The 5,760-nt window shown below is 44.5% G+C and overlaps 1 long non-coding RNA gene across 1 annotated transcript; it reads left to right on the top strand.

The window, feature by feature from the left end:
* Positions 1-1,954: 1,954 nt before the first annotated feature.
* On the top strand, positions 1,955-5,194 carry LOC117547060. Its single transcript, XR_004569115.1, has 2 exons — positions 1,955-2,016; positions 4,837-5,194. It is a non-coding gene; the product is annotated as an uncharacterized LOC117547060 (long non-coding RNA).
* The last annotated feature ends 566 nt before the right edge of the window (positions 5,195-5,760 follow it).

Genomic DNA, 5,760 nt, shown 5'->3' with positions numbered 1-5,760 from the left:
CCTCATCCACAGGCCCAATATTAAAGGGGGGGAGAGGCGGGGGGAATGAGGTTTGGAGATGTCAGCTGGCAAGCCAATCACAGGAGATGGCCTTAGGTTACGAAAAAAAAATTATTATTCGTTCCCATCTGTCAATCACACGCCACCCCCTGGTAATGTGGAAAAGAAAGGAAAGAGTGAAAAGAGGGAGGGAGGGAAATGAGAGAGGGAGGGACACATGAAGAAAGGTAGAGCAGAGTTGGTACTCAACTTGTTTCATGTGTGATCATTGGAAAAAAAAAATAGTGGCTGGAGGTGAAGAGATGCAGGCCAGTTTCTCCTTTTCTCTTCCATACAGGGTTTGACGTTCGTTCTGACACATTGATTTTTAGGGGTTGCGTCCTGACTAATTGATTCGGATGCAGACACACACACACACACACACACACACACACACACACATAATCTCTGTCCGACTCACAGGGACATATACAGTGCATTTTCTAAATTGTTGTCCTCCCACCCCAACAGGGGGGGACATAAAAGGGGACACAATAAAGCCATAAACTGTGGTGGTGGCTGGGCCAGGCATGCAGGGTTATATGCTTCAGCGGCCCAAAGGCGACACATTTGACATCAATACTATTGTCATTCTGATGGGCTGCGGGGCGAGCAGCCGTGGGACGGGGGGGAGGAGGGGGGCGAGAGGATAGGGAGGCAGATAGAGTGAAGGAGGAGGGTGGGACACTTGTGATGGACTTAGCCTGAAGTGAGCATGCATTTGATTCACACACAAGGAAACTGATCAGGACGAATACAAACAAGATAGCCGGCAGAGATCAAAGAGAGCCAGACGTAGTGATAACAATCTTGTTGAGAGTTTTGTCTCTAAGGATTAGCACTCATGGAATGAATGACCACTAACAACCACTGCAGGAGACCGTTTGAAGCCAGTAATGAAGGGGTTCATCAGAATGAAGTTCATACATCACAGAACATCACTTTTTATGATCCGTGAGGCTCTGACACTTCTCACATCAGGATTATTCAGATGTATCGGCCAGTTTTCTACTAGTTTGTTTGCCCTTAAGAGACTTATGTCAGGGGTAGCAGAGAACTCTGCTTTTTTTATTTCATTCATTCAATTTGAACTACACTTTAAGGCTTTTTAAACCACATATTTAAAACATGTGACACTCATTGGAAATACATGAACAAGTAAGTAGACCAGATGGACTACCTGACAGATTTGTAGATTAAGTGTGTGCAGCCATGTGGAAGCCAGCCTTTGGGAGATCTGTTTCCAAGTGAGGAAAGTGATGATAAGTTCAATAATAGTAAGAGATGTTTTGTTGGTGTCATCCTGATTTAATATTGTAGCAACAAAAAAAATGAATGAGATTTTATTTGTTGACTTTCAGGAAACATTTCACCCGTACACAATTACAAACATTTGATACCTGTACATCTTTGCAACTGAAGGTTATTTTACTAATTCATCTAGACGTTTGTTTGTTTAATTTATCAAATGGTTTATAGAACGTTACACAATATAAAAAATGTTCCATCCCAGCTTTATAAAGCTGGTCTTTTTGGTCCCTTCTTAACTCTTTAGTTTGGCAGTCATCTCCATTTTAAGGGGCTATAACACTGATTTTTCTGTCATTTTTGTTTGAAAATAGCAAATAGTTAGGTTTTGTTTCTGTCCATAATCTCCTCAATAAGTTGACCATCTTTGCAGATTCAGTTCAGTATGCTGTTAGAGTGACAGGTGACTCAAATATCGCACGTTCACTGTTGTTTTAACTGTTTCAGCAGTATTTATACTTGAAATAAAAAAGATCCCCCTTGTCTGTCCCTCTGTTGTGTGTTGCCTGGGGGCCGCAATCCTTCTGCTGAGGATCTCCAGGGCGTGAGGGAGCCTCGGTGGACTGAGGGGGCTGGAAGGTCGCTCAGCAGGGGCTGGGAGCGTGCACTCTGCAGAGAGGAGGCTGAGTGCCCACCGTGGGGAGAGGGCTCAGTGACCACAGTCTGGAGGTCAGTAGTGGAGGGCCCCCCTTCAACCGCCCCTTCTGTGTTTTATTCCTCCATAACAAAGAAGATAGGGAAACAGGCAGTGAGTGAGCAGCACTCGACCTACCGCCCTGTTTGAGAGGGGAGGGGGGGGGGTCCTCCGAGCCTCTAAATGTGACAATAATTGATCGATATCTTTGTGGAGCTCCTATGAAGCCTGCACTGTTGCCAGTCGTGGTGGGGAGTCTTCTGCATTGTACCAATAAAGATGACTCTGCCTCGAGTCAAGATGTCATCGTGGTGCTGACAATGAGGCAGGTCTGTTTCCCATCATAAACATTGTCATATGTTACAGCATCGCCAGAAATGTGCCGAGCTCAGCTCTGGGATTTGGACGACACTTGCTCTGCAGGAGCTATTGACGGTGCGCAGGGCCAGGGATGGATGGGGGGGGAATGTGACATTGGTCTAATTTATGAGCACAGGCAGAGGAATCAGTCTGCGGTCTACATCGGAGCAACATTGAAACCACGTTTCTCAGGTCGAGGCCACAAGTGCAACACAAACTGTCTGGAAAGTCAACAGCAATTAAAGGGATAGTTCGGATGTTTTTGTGGGGTTGGATGGGATATAATCCATTGATGGTGCTCACAGACAGGTGAACCAGCATTGAAGGAAAGCAATGTACTTTATTGCTGTGGAGGCGAACAGCACCAAAATATATATTACCTTTCTAAAGAAAACCCCACCAACAAAACATCTATACTGGTTTAACTTTACGCCATATTTCTTATATTTTCATCACTTTACCTTGCTGCGACTGTCCTTTCTGATGGGAACTTAAGCAGTTTACTTTGCTCTCTTTAATGCAACCAAACTCAGTTGACACAAACAGTAATTACACAAAACACAGGAGTTGCTGGTCTACTGGTGCCTGGACCAGTTAGTTTGACTGTGACTGGTTTGGGTTTTTCAATGGAATGTGGTGGCTTTGGAAAGTCTGTCTGACAGCGTAATACTGTACAAATATTCAAAATATTGAATGCACTTAACTTTTTTGTCTTTACTGGGCCTTTCTTTTAGGTGTCTAAAATACGCTTGGCTGCGCCCCCCTCCACAGCTGTACATTGTGTGGTAACTCTGCTGACCACTATCTACTGTAGGTAAAACACTGACTATAAGTAACTCATACAACCCACTTAAAAACATCCAAACTATCCCTTTAAGTTGTGAACTCCAGGGACTGATCCTAAAATGAACAGTCCTCAACAACACTTGTTGTGTTTTGTACAAACCTCTGCAAGTGAAGGCCTTGTTCTGTGTGTCTGCATCATTAGGTGTACAGGGGGGGGGGGGCACACTGCGCACCCCTACTGAGCTGGTTTCTACGGTTACCTGAGAAAAGGCCGTAACCAGGTCCGGCTCTTTCTCAGGCCTAATCAGCGTATTACCACAAAGAAGGACATGTGTTTGCCCCCCCCACCACTCTACCCTCCCTACTCAATCCGACCAGCATGGCTGGACACAGGCAGCCAATAAAACCAGGATTAGGAGGGTATCTACACACACTGGGCTGTAGCGAAAAAGTTTCTGAACACGCCCAATCCCGCCCTGCTCCCTTCACAAACTTCTTTTCATTCTTCTCCGTCTCGTTCCCTCCATCTTTCACTTTATTTCACTTGCCTCCATGTTTATATCCTTCCTTTGCCTCTTCCTTTCAGAGCCCTCACCCTGTAAGCTCTTCACACAATAGGGCATCCAGAAATTACTCATTTTGCCGGAGCAGTTTGCAAATTCCCAATGCCTCTCCTATTATTCTCTGGATCCTGTGGGTTTCTTTTTTTGCTGCTATGATAATGAAATGTGCTCCATCACAATGACAAAGCTGTTCATCTGTTTGGCTGCGTTTATGAGTTGCATTTATTTAAATGTACGCTCCTTTACATATTTTTGCATGAATTCCCGCTTCTCTTCACATGTGGCAAATTTAAATCTCCCATTCTAATTGCATGACCACGAACCAGATTTTCATTTGGCTCCATCTGTGAAGTAATTGCCTGATAAATTAATACCAGATAGTCATGACCCAGTGTGCTATGTGCTCCGTCTGCACAGAAAGTGCATCGTGTCTAATGTCATGATTTGTCTGGAGAGAATTTGGAAGTCATGCGGTAGCAGAGGGACTGCTGCCTCACCTCAGCATCCTCGCTAATGTGTCCTGGAAATGGGAGAGTGTTAGGGATAATATCAACGCCTTTGTCAGGACTTTTTAAGACAGGGGACAAAGACGACAAGAGCTGTTCCCCCCCAAATAAACCTTTTTCATTAGAGCAGCAAACACTTCATCCCTGCGCTGTGTGAGGGAAGCTGTATGAGCCGCTCAGCGAGGTCCCACAGGGAAGAGCCTAAAACCCTCAGCGGTCTTCAGCCGGACACTGAGGCGGCCTAATTAAAGGGCACTTAAGCCCCACAATGTGCGGCGGTGCAGGTTGGAGGTGGTGGGGGTCCCCGCCGAGAGGGACAGAATTCATGGCACTCGTAAACAAGGGAGTCCAGGACAGAGGGACAGAAGAGGGCTATGTGCCAGAGACTTTGTTCACACAAGATGAAGAGTCAACAGCCTTCCCCATCCCTCACCCCTCCTTAGCCATCCCCCCTAATAACCACCTTCTTCAGAGGAGTTGCGAACACAATGCCGTCCCACTCCCCTCCTCTTGCTCTCAATCACTGTTGGGACAATGAGGGGGACCCCCCCAACCCCAACCCACCACTATCCTTCTGCCCCTCCCCGACCCCCAAACAGACACTTCTTTTATTGAAATTCTTTGGTGTTCTAATCCTCAGCTTCCTCCAGGGGCAATAATGGACTCCCTGCGTCAGCCTTTTCCAGCGGGGCTATCATCCAAGCCTGCCTGGGTCACAAGTCCACTGTCCTGTTGGAGAGACCTGCCTGGCCCTGTCTCTGCTGTAGCATGCAGCGTATCTGCAGGCCTCACAAGCCCACATGCCCCTGAGCATAAGGAGTCATTTGTTTTAATATCCTTAAAGATTTTTGTATTTTCAAGCAACGTTCTCTGCAGCACTGCCCAATGATAGCTGGTAATCGTTCCCATAATCTGATGCCTTACCCTTTAGATTTACAGAACATGTTGAATTGGGAACATTTCACATTTTCTATGCAGAAATAAAGAATGGCAATATTTAGGTGTTTTTTTTAAAATGTTTGGCATATACAATTTAAGAAAATAGTTTAAAATGTCCATGATAGTTTCTCAAAATCCAATGTGATGTCTATAAATTGAGATGACAGTCCATAATCAGATATATTTACTTAGATATGAGCATGATATAAAACAAAGATAAGCAAGAAATCTAATTTGTATTAGTTTGTCAAAGATCTTTCTGTGGGTTGATTTGTCAGCTCACCATTGTCATGTGGAAAGTGCAGTATATTTTGATAGTTAAACCTGATATCACTTTGTCTAACCTTTTTAATATAGAGGATGTTACCCTCCTGGACATAAATGGGATAAGACAACAGCAGCACAAGATATAGTGATCATAAAGTAGAATCTAATCCTCTTAATCATATTTTCCACAAAGACTGCACATTAACTTTAATATAAGGAGGTGTTGAATGAAGCCAGTACTGTGTATGGCACTCCATCAGAACTGAAGCATTCATTCAGCATTGCAACACATAGGTTAAATATATTTGCTATGGTCTGATTTCGACCATTAACATTCATATATTGATAATTGTGTCAT

Source organism: Gymnodraco acuticeps, unplaced genomic scaffold (genome assembly GCF_902827175.1).
Source record: "Gymnodraco acuticeps unplaced genomic scaffold, fGymAcu1.1, whole genome shotgun sequence".
NCBI lineage: Eukaryota > Metazoa > Chordata > Actinopteri > Perciformes > Bathydraconidae > Gymnodraco > Gymnodraco acuticeps.
Note: the sequence above shows the minus strand (reverse complement) of the source record. Positions and strands in the feature narration are given on the sequence as shown.